Source organism: Choloepus didactylus, chromosome 10 (genome assembly GCF_015220235.1).
Source record: "Choloepus didactylus isolate mChoDid1 chromosome 10, mChoDid1.pri, whole genome shotgun sequence".
Classification (NCBI taxonomy): domain Eukaryota; kingdom Metazoa; phylum Chordata; class Mammalia; order Pilosa; family Megalonychidae; genus Choloepus; species Choloepus didactylus.
This window is the reverse complement of record NC_051316.1, coordinates 84,457,415-84,467,632: the sequence shown is the minus strand read 5'-3', so window position 1 is coordinate 84,467,632 and position 10,218 is coordinate 84,457,415. Positions and strand designations below refer to the sequence as shown.

The 10,218-nt window shown below is 44.3% G+C and overlaps 1 protein-coding gene across 4 annotated transcripts in view; it reads right to left on the bottom strand.

Annotated features, from left to right (window-relative positions):
- UNC13B (unc-13 homolog B) overlaps positions 1 to 10,218 on the bottom strand; it is a 322,323-nt gene that overhangs the window by 81,278 nt on the left and 230,827 nt on the right. The gene's annotated exons all lie outside the window — the stretch shown is intronic.

Genomic DNA, 10,218 nt, shown 5'->3' with positions numbered 1-10,218 from the left:
CAGAAAGCAGGGCAGCTACTGCTCCTGCTGCTGCTCCTCCTCCTCTCCAGCTGCTTCCTGCCTGCAACCTCCCATAGGGTAACAACCCTCCTCACACGTTCCTGGCGCACACACCCCCTTTCCCAGCACACTCACGCACACACAACCCTCGCCAGCAAGCTCACTCTCACACCCTTGGTGAGTGTCTCTCCCTTTCACTAAATATAGCTCTTACTCTTTCCCCTCCCCCATTTCCTTCCCTTGTTCTTCTCCCCCCATCTTTCTTCTTCCCTGCCTATCTACCTCTCTCATTTCTGGTCTATAGGATATAAAGAAACATAAGACGGAGTCCTATACTTCGAGAAGCTTCCAGTCTCGGAAAGAAGAAAGAACACAAGAAGAAACTGTCTGAGCAAATACAAAGGGAGTCTTCCTTCCTACTGAGACAAGCTCTAGGTGGTTTTTGTTTGTTTAGTGTGGTGTGTGTGTGTGTCTATGTTTTGTAAGTATATAATCTGTTCTCGGCATTTGGAGAAGCTTAAGAATAAAGAGCCAAGTGCAGTTAACATCAAAGAGCACCATGTTCTCAGAGTAGACATCTAGTCCACTTCTTGTTGAATAGATACAGCAAGAGAACAAACAAGAAAACAAGAACTCCCTTAAAGCTGTGCTAGGGCAATGACCAGGGAAAGTAGGGTGAGCTACCTGGGCTGAAATGGACCCTCTACTGCTGAAGTCAGGACCACAGATTGTTTTGGAATCCAGAATTAGGAACAAAGTAGCCTGAAGTGATACCATATTGACCCAAAGCTGTCTAAGGGTCAGGGCCCTGGTTTCATCACCTAAATTTCTCAGTCTCTCTTTGCCAGAGGCAACCCATTTCCCTGGAGACTTGTTAGCTAGGTGACTCTCATGTGGTCCTAATTCCTAACAAATCAACAATTCTAGTAAGGACTCATCAAGAAACTGAATGTGCTTATCTTCAACGGACCCCCAAGTTGTTGGTTGCAACATAATGCCCAAGCAATAAGCTAGGGCCCCTTGAAGCTCTGTAGCATAAAATGTCAAAGACATGATACATGATAACCCTCTCCACTCCCCAAACAAAGCAGAGAGAAAACATTGCTTGATAAACCTAGAGAACCTCAGAATCCTTCTCAATACAGAGCTTTGGTTAGCTGATACCAATCTGGTAAAGCCATTCCTATTCTACCTCCCCTAAGCCTGATCTAATGAGAAAAAGCCTTCTGCTCCCTGTAGGCCAACCACAGATAAACAAATTTGATTCACCCAGCCTGGCCAAACCAGGCTCTCAAATCTTGCTACTCTGGTTGCCCTTAGATATTCCTCATGACAATCCTCAACAGAAAATGGCCTCTTTAGCCAAGGAACCAGGAAGACAGTCCATGAGAACCATCCTAGGATCTTTCTCTGCAGAACAGAGAGTCTTATATAGTAAATACACAAGCTTTTAAATTAAGAATGATTTCCTTTCCTTATCCAAGATTCAGAGGAGAAAAGGTTGATTCCAGAGCCAACATTTGCCTCCCTACTGCCTTATTCCAGTAACATTGCTTCCCCCTCAACCAAGGAAGAAAATTCAGATCCCAAGAGATGTTAACAACCCATTTCTTAACATCCACCTCATTATGCAGCCAACACTGCCGGCAGAGCAAACACCTCCTAATCCATTTGGGAGCTGGCGGGATGACAGAAGAGATAAGGACTGACAGTACAACTATAATCACATCTAAATACAGAAAAAGATAACTTGAAAACTGTCTAATTTTAGTGGAAGTCACAGCCAATTTACTGAGGAGTTTCCCAGATTTCAGCCAGGAAAAAGAAAAGGGTTTAAAATAAGAAATATAGAGAAGACAATAAATCTCAGTCCAACTCCATACCACTCATTGAGAGTGCAAAAGCAGCAGCTATTATCTTTGTCAGGCTTGGGTCCAGGCTTCCTAGGCTGGGATGAGATTCAAGCTCTCAAGACTGGGGAAGATCACCAGAACAAAGATTTCTTCCTGCCTTATCCATCAATCACTGGTTGAGGTCTCTAGATGATATACTTGTGGCCAATGTGACCCTGTCATGTCCATCTGCCCGCCCAGACACATTCAGTCCATCTTTTAGGTAGTTTGATTTTCCAGAAAAACAGAGGCTCAAAAAGTAGAAGACATGATTAGGACATGAGGCACATGTTATCTCTAGTTATAGTCTTAACACTTCACAAGAGAACTCATATGGCTTTGACTATAAACTACCTTTGTATCTTTCCACCTTCCCATGTTTTCAGCATAAACAAGAAGGAGAGGTAAGAGGGAAAGTGGTAAACAACAGTAAATAGGAGTTCTGATGAAAAAGGAGGGCTCTTTCTCCCACCTTTCTAAAGGGCCCCCAGAGGGCCAAAGGATACTCAGGCCTCCTCAGGAGACTTGCCTTTTGGGTTGGGCAGGCAATTTCTGTGGCCCTTGTTCCTGAGCTAGGTGAGCAACGCTGCAGCCCCCTGACAGTGACTGTGGCTCCTGGGAATCCTGGCCAGGTTAAAAGGATGGCGGTACTTTTTAAGAGGTAAGAAGCTTTGCCACAAATAGCACAAGCATCCACCTCACTTGGGAAGCTTCCTCAAAGCAGGGCTGTTCAAGCTAGTTGGGCAGAACTGGAAAAACAGATTGGGTTAAGAAGGGAAAGGCATTTATCCAGAAGCTGTGAAACACTCTGAACAGACATTCTCAAGGTCTAGTTTCCACTTTAAATTGTTGCAGGGATCTTCGCCTGGAGACAGATGAGTCAAGATGGAAATTCAACATGAGACACAAACACTCACGCAGAGTCGTGGGGAGGTTCAGAGCTGTAGGAGCTTTAAAGGGGAACTGAAAGAGTGAGTTAGTCAGAAGACCACCTGGCATGCAAAATATCTTTAGTCAAAGCATCTGAGAGGTGTCACAGGGATCCCGAAGGAAGGTCTCACCAGCCATAATCCCCCTCTCCCTGTTCAGACCTTTCTAAATCTCCCTGGGGCCAAATAAAACTGTTCTGCAAGCAAAGAACATGCCTGCTCCAAACTTGGCCTACCTTTCCAAGTGTCCCTGCCAGAGAGTGACAGGGCCAGGACCAGGAGGTACCTAACTTATCTTTCAAAGTTGGCAGTCACACATGCAGAGTGCAAAAAGGATAGGTGGAACAGAAGTCTGATTTATACAGGAGTCAGCTTGAGATTGTTTTCCCTCTCTACCACGAAGCGAAGTCAGAAGCAACATAAAGAGACTGATGTGGGGCCACTGGCCAATGCAGCTGGGATCTGTTCAATGAGGAAAATGACTTGTTCTGGTGACTGAGAAGTATTTTTTTTTCCTGTAGAACTATGCCCTCCATAAACTACTCAGAAACTATATGCAGCAGAGAATTATGGGCAATGGGAGGTAATCCTCTTTCTTCCCTCAGGAACATGCCCCCAAGGAGAATGACGAGCTTGCTGAGATGTGCTGACCTTACTGATATACTGAGACTTAGCTGCTAACCAGCCTAAATCAGACCTGACACACTGCAAAGCAGGCCTAAGGGGTCATAAATTGCTGACAAATTTCAGTCCTATAAAGGTCAAGCACCATCCCTGATTAGCTAAAGCTTGATCACACAGAACCCATGAACAAATTCCTCAGCTAAACAGGTTTTCAGCCTGTACCTCCAAAGGCCAGGCCCCATATACATTCCAGGACCAAATGATTAAAAAATGCATAATCAAAGAGTCTACATGTCTACTGCCTCTCACTTACCTGGCCAAAAGTCACAGCTCCCAGATTTAGGAATAAGGCTGGTCTTGAATTACTATCTGCTTATACAGGTCTCAGTTCAATCCACCAAGTGCTCTGTCCATGCCTCAATCTCTCCATTCAAAGAAAGCCAAGGGGTCATATTGAAAATTCTCTAATAGGAATCCAAAATTTGAAATTTCATGGAGAAGCAAACCTGTGATACTAAAAACAATCTAACCATTCTAAAATTGATCAAAAATCCCCTTCAATTCTTTGTTGTCTGTTCTGAAATATACTTTATGGCACACCCACATCAGGAGAATTCTCTTGGTTTAGGCTCTTATTTCTACAAGCTTTTGGAAATATGTTCTAGCCAAGCACATGAATCTTAAGTGTCTTGGAACCCAATTATGGAACTCCAAACAGGCAAGTTTTTCCTGTAGGATTCCCCATATATTCAAAAATATCTGGTATGAGGCACTGAGTCACTAGCTAGCTTTCTGGTATACAAAGGGGAAGAGAAGACTTAAGGGAGACCCATCCCTAGTTAGGGATCCCTGACAGCGTAACAGGAAAACATGGTGGGGACAAAGAGTTGTAGGGTAAGTCAGAAGAGAAAGCTAGACTTAGCCTGGAAAGCAAAGAATGCTGAGGGCAAGCCTGTTGGTGTTGGCATTGCTGCTTGTAGCACTAGGTGCTAGCTCACCCATACAAATCATAGGCAGAGTTGGCAGCTCCACACAGACTTAGGATCCTACTTGGCACCATAATTGAGTCTTCAACAGGCCATCCCACCGTTCTGTCAACCCAGCTGCCTCTGGATGATGGAGAACATGGTTTAAGACAAGAGAATTCTACGAGCATGTACCCATTCCCTCACTTAATTTGCTGTGAAGAAGGTTCCTTGGTCAGAAGAAATGCTGTGTGGAACACCATGATGGTGGATGAGGCACTTCATTAAGTCCACGGATGGTAGTTTTGGCAGAAGCATTGCATGAAGGGAAGGCAAACCCATCTCCAGAGTATACTGCTATTCCAGTGAGAACAAATGCTGCCCCTTCTATGATGGAAGTGGTCCAATGTAATCAACCTGCTACCAGGTAGCAGGCTGATCACCTTGGGGAATGGTGCCGTATCGGGAATTGAGTATAGGTCTCTGCTGCTGGCAGACTGGGCACTCAGCAGTGGCTGTGGTCAGGTCAGCCTTGGTGACTGGAGGTCCATGTTGCTAAGCCCATGCATAACCTCCATCCCTACCACCATGACCACTGTTCATGAGCCCAATGGGCAATGACAGGTGTGGCTGAGGAAATAGGCTGACTGGTAACCACTGAATGTGTCATTTATCCACTTGATTATTAAAATCTTCCTCTGCTGAAGTCATCCTCTGGTGAGCATTCACAAGGGATAAAAATGTCTTCATGTTTTTTGCCCACTGAGAAAGCTCTATCCACATACCTTTTCCCCAGACTTCTTTGACACCAATTTTCCAATCATGTTCCTTCCAAGTCCTTGACCATCCAGCCAAAGGATTAGCAACAGCCCATGAATCAGCATACACACACATTTCTGGCCAGTTCTCCTTCCAAGCAAAGTGAACAACCAGGTACACTGCTCAAAGTTCTGCCCACTGGAAGGATTTCCCCTCACCACTGTCCTTTAGGAACATCCCAGAAAGGAGCTACAGTGCTGCAGCTGTCCACTTTCAGGTGGTTCCTGCATTATCATGCAGAACCATCTGTAAACCAGGCCCGAGTTTTCTCTTCCTCAGTCAACTGATTGCATGGAACTCCCCAAGATGCCATAGCTGTGGGCTGGGAAAGAGAAGGTAAGGTGGCAGGAGTGGGGGCCATGGGCACTTGTGCCACTTCCTCGTGTAACTTACTTGCACCTTCAGGACCTGCTCAAGCCCTATCTCATATATACCATTTCCATTTTATGATGGAGTTCTACTGTGCATGCCCAACTTTATGGCTTGGTGGATTGGACAACACCCAGCTCACGATAGGTAACTCAGGTCTCGTGGTAACTTGGTGGCCCATGGTTAAGTGTTCTGTCTCTACTAAGGCCCAACAGCAGGCCAAAAGCTGCTTCTCAAGAGGAGAGTAGTTATCTGCAGAGGATGGTAAGGTTTTACTCCAAAATCCTAAGGGCCTGCGTTGTGATTCTCCTACAGGAGCCTGCCAAAGGCTCCAAACAGTATCTCTATTTGCCACTGACACTTCCAGCACCATTGGATCAGCTGAATCATATGGTCCAAGTGGCAGAGCAACTTGCACAGCAACCTGGACCTGTCACAGAGCCTCATCTTGTTGTGGTCCTCACTAAAAACTAGAAGCTTTTTGGGTCACTCCGTAAATGGGCCAGATTAGCACACCCAAATGAGGAATATGTTGTCTCCCAAATCCAAAGAGGCCAACTAATGTTGTGTCTCTTTTTTGGTCATAGGTGGGGCCAGATGCAACAGCTTATCCTTCACCTTAGAAGGAATATCTTGACATGCCCCACACCACTGGACACCTAGAAATTTCACTGAGGTGGAAGGTCCCTGTACTTTTGTTGGATTTCTCTTCCATCCTCTGACATACAAATGCTTTACCAACAAATCTTGCTCACTAGGTCCAATCAATGTGATATCATCAATATAATGGACCAGTGTGATGTCTTGTGGGAGGGAGAAATAATCAAGATCCCTGCAGACAATATTATGACATAGGGCTGGAGAGTTGATATAACCCTGAGGAAGGACAGTGAAAGTATACTGCAGCCTTGCCAGCTGAATGCAAACTGTTTCTGGTGGTCCTTACTAGCAGCTATTGAGAAAAAAAGCATTTTCCAGATCAATAGCTACACACCAGGTACCAGGGGATGGGTTGATTTGCTCAAGCAATGATAACACATCTGGAACAGCAGATGCAATTGGAGTCACCACCTGTTTTAGCTTATAATAACCCACTGTCATCCTCCAAGACCCATCCGATTTCTGCACAGGTCAAATAGGAGAGTTGAACGGGGATGTGGTGGGAATCACCACCCCTGCGTCCTTCAAGTCCTTAAGAGTGGCATTAATCTCTGCAATCCCTCCAGGAATTTGTTATTGCTTCTAGTTCACTATTTTGCTAGGCAGGGGCAATTCTAGTGGCTTCCACTTGGCCTTTCCTATCATAATAGCCCTCACTCCACAAGACTGGGAACCAGTGTGGGGATTATGCCAGTTGCTAAGTATGTCTATTCCAATTATGCATTCTGGAACTGGGGACATAACCACAGAGAGGGTCTGTGGACCAACTAGACCCACTGTAAGATGGACCTGAGCTAAAACTCCATTGATCACCTGACCTCCATAAGCTGCTTACTCTGACTAGTGGACCAGAGGGATGTTGTGGGTCTCCTGGAATTAATGTCACTTCTGAACCAGTGTCTAATAAGCCCCAAAATATCTGATCAGTTCCTTTTCCCCAATGCACAGTTACCCTGGTAAAAGACCGTAGGTCCCCTTGGGGAAGGCTGGGAGGAAGATTAACAGTATTCATTTTGGGCAGTGTGACAGGATCTTTCCCCAAGGGTACCTGGCCTTCCCCTCATTCAAGGGACTCTGGGTCTGTAAACTGTCTCAAGTCTGGAAATTGACTAAGGGGCCGTGACTCTCTGTTTTTGTAATTCAAGTTAGACTTTTGTTCACTTCACCTAGAATTCTTCTGCTTATACACATCAACAAGAATTTAGTAGACTGCCCATCTATTTTACTTCTAGGGATTCCATGATCTACTAGCCAATGCCATAAGTCTCTGCGAGTCAGATTACTCTGACTGCTGCTTTGAGCCTGTTTTCCTTTATGGTAGCCATGCCTACCTTGTCTTGGGTGATTAACTGCTGCCACGTGGCTTCTGCCAACTCATGATCTGATTATCCCCATTGTGTTTAAGGATTCCAACTCAGTGATAGCAGTTGCCACAGTAATATCCGACTTACAGAGAAGGGCAATTACAGAGCTCTCCAGGAAATACAGAGCTAGTCTCTCAAATTTATTCCTCACAATCCTGGTAAAAGCTGTGTCCTCTGGACATTCCATGGGTGTATGAGCAGGTCTTCCATGATAAATCCACTCTAACTTTCCAATCTCTCTAAGCCTTTGAATCCCTTCCTCTGGCATTTCGACCTCAGGTAATGTGGGCCATCTTTTGATCCATGTTTCAGCCAACATTTAATGCAGAATCTCTGCTTAGAGGGCCCATGTCAGTAAATTCAGCCTGATCCAACTTTATACTCCTTCCACCATTATCCCACACCCTTAATATCCATTCCCACACATATTCCCCTGATTTCTGTCTGTATAAATTATAAAACTCATACAGTTCTTTTGGACTATAGTGTACATCCTCATGGGTCACACTTTGTACCTCACCCTTCAAGGCCTGTTGGGACTTTAGTTATAGGTCTTGAAGCAAAGACTGGTGGTGGGGGTGGGTCATGAAAAGAATTAGAAGTATCCTTCAAGAGATTTACCTCAGGACATTCTGCTGCAGTTTCATCTCTGAGACAGGCTTAATCTCTCCATACAGAGGAGTGAGGGCTGCTTCCTCAGGGGAGGTGATTACAGGTTTATTAGGCACTGAAGGGTTAATCTCTTTAGGTGGAGGTGGATGGCATGCTCCTTAGGGCAGACTGGAGTTTGGGAAGTTGTTTCCTCAAAGCAGACTGGAGGGTGGGTAGCCATCTCCTCAGGGCAGATTGGAGGTAGGAGACCTGTTTCCTCCTCAGGACAGATCACTACAGGTATATGTAGAAAAGATTCAGCAGAATCCAGAGTCCCAGTGTCCTCTCTGCCATTATTATCAATCCATATGACCCCATCCCAAGTTTTAGGACCCTATTCTTTTCCAATCAATGCCTTTACTGTAACAGCAGACACCCTGCGAGGTTGAGATTTTAGTTTATGCTAAACTAAATGAGACTCTGGGACTCATTTTCAGAAATCTCAAGTCTGTGGCCACAGGAAGTAAGATTTTTCTTTCAGGGCACACACAGAAACCTTTATATCTGTCATACAATGTTTAAGTTTCAAATTTGAAGCCTTTAGCTTGTCCCTTTCTCTTACAACTTTATCCAGCATATCTAAGAGCAACAAGCCAACATCATTATACCTCTTAACTCCACAAAACTCTGTCAAGGTGTCAAAAACACTGTCACCCAGAGCCTTGCTTCATACAAGAATATGATTAGGAGAATCCAATGTTGATATTTTGTGTGTCTCCATTGCCAACTCACGCCATGGACTGTCAGTGCCATCTTTACTATTGGAAACAGAGTCATTAGTGCCCTTGAATCTAATCAGAGCAGAAAATCAATTGTAAAAGCCCATTTTAAGATTCTGTTTCTCAAGAACCATCCCACTCTCGATAACAAGCTGTATCTGTTAGGGTTCTCTAGGGAAACAGAACCAACAAGAGATATCTGTAAATATAAGATTTTATAAAAGTGTCTCAGGCAACTGTGGGGATGCACAAGTCCACATTCTGTAGGGCAGGATGCACAAGTCCAAATTCCACAGGGCAGGCCACAAACTGGCAACTCTGATGAAGGTGTTCAATGAACTCCTCAGGAGACGCTTCGCTGGCTTGCCGAAGAAGTAAAGGTTTTCTCCCTTTATCCCTTAAAAGTCTTCAACTGATTAGCTTAAATACAGCTGACTGAATTCTCTCATTGTAGAAGACATGCCCTTCGTTGATGTAATCAGTCACAGCTGCAGTCAATTGACTGATGACTTAATAAACCAGCCTTCTGGTTTATTAACCAGCCAGAAATGTCCTTGCAATAACAGCTACGCAGGTGCTTGCTTGACCAGACACCTGGATACCATCAACTGGCCAAGTTGACACATGAACCTAACCATCACAGGGACCCTATGATCTTGCCACATCCCTGTGAGAAAGAACAGTTATTATCCCTTATCTTATAGCTGAGGAAACTGAAAAAAGGAAACGGGAAGTGATTTGTTCAAGTTCTCTCAGATTTTAAGGTTAAACTAATGCAAGGACCCAGTCTTTCTATTTCTCATTCATTGTGCTTTGCCCTAAATTTTATTAGTAACAGGCATAATAGTAAACAGATACAAATAACATTGGATAATGTGAATCAGCTCTGCATATACCAGCCTTGAGACCACATTTCCCACCAACTCAAACTCAGGAAACAACCAAGAAAATATATTAGAAACCACTGAATTTTATCCTTTCAAATGGTGACTTTTATGTAATGTGAATTATATCTAAATAAAAAGATATATGGTACTTAAAGCAGGGGGGGGGGATGATACAACAACTCCTTTTTCAAGCCACTAAGGGGAAATGGTGCAAACGTAGGGCTGAATGAGAAAGCTGGAGAGTTCAAAGAGCACCATATCTCCCTGTCTATTTCATTTTAAAATAACAAGAAGAAGTGGAAGAAAGCTTTGTATGAGTAGACGGAGAAGCCATGGCTG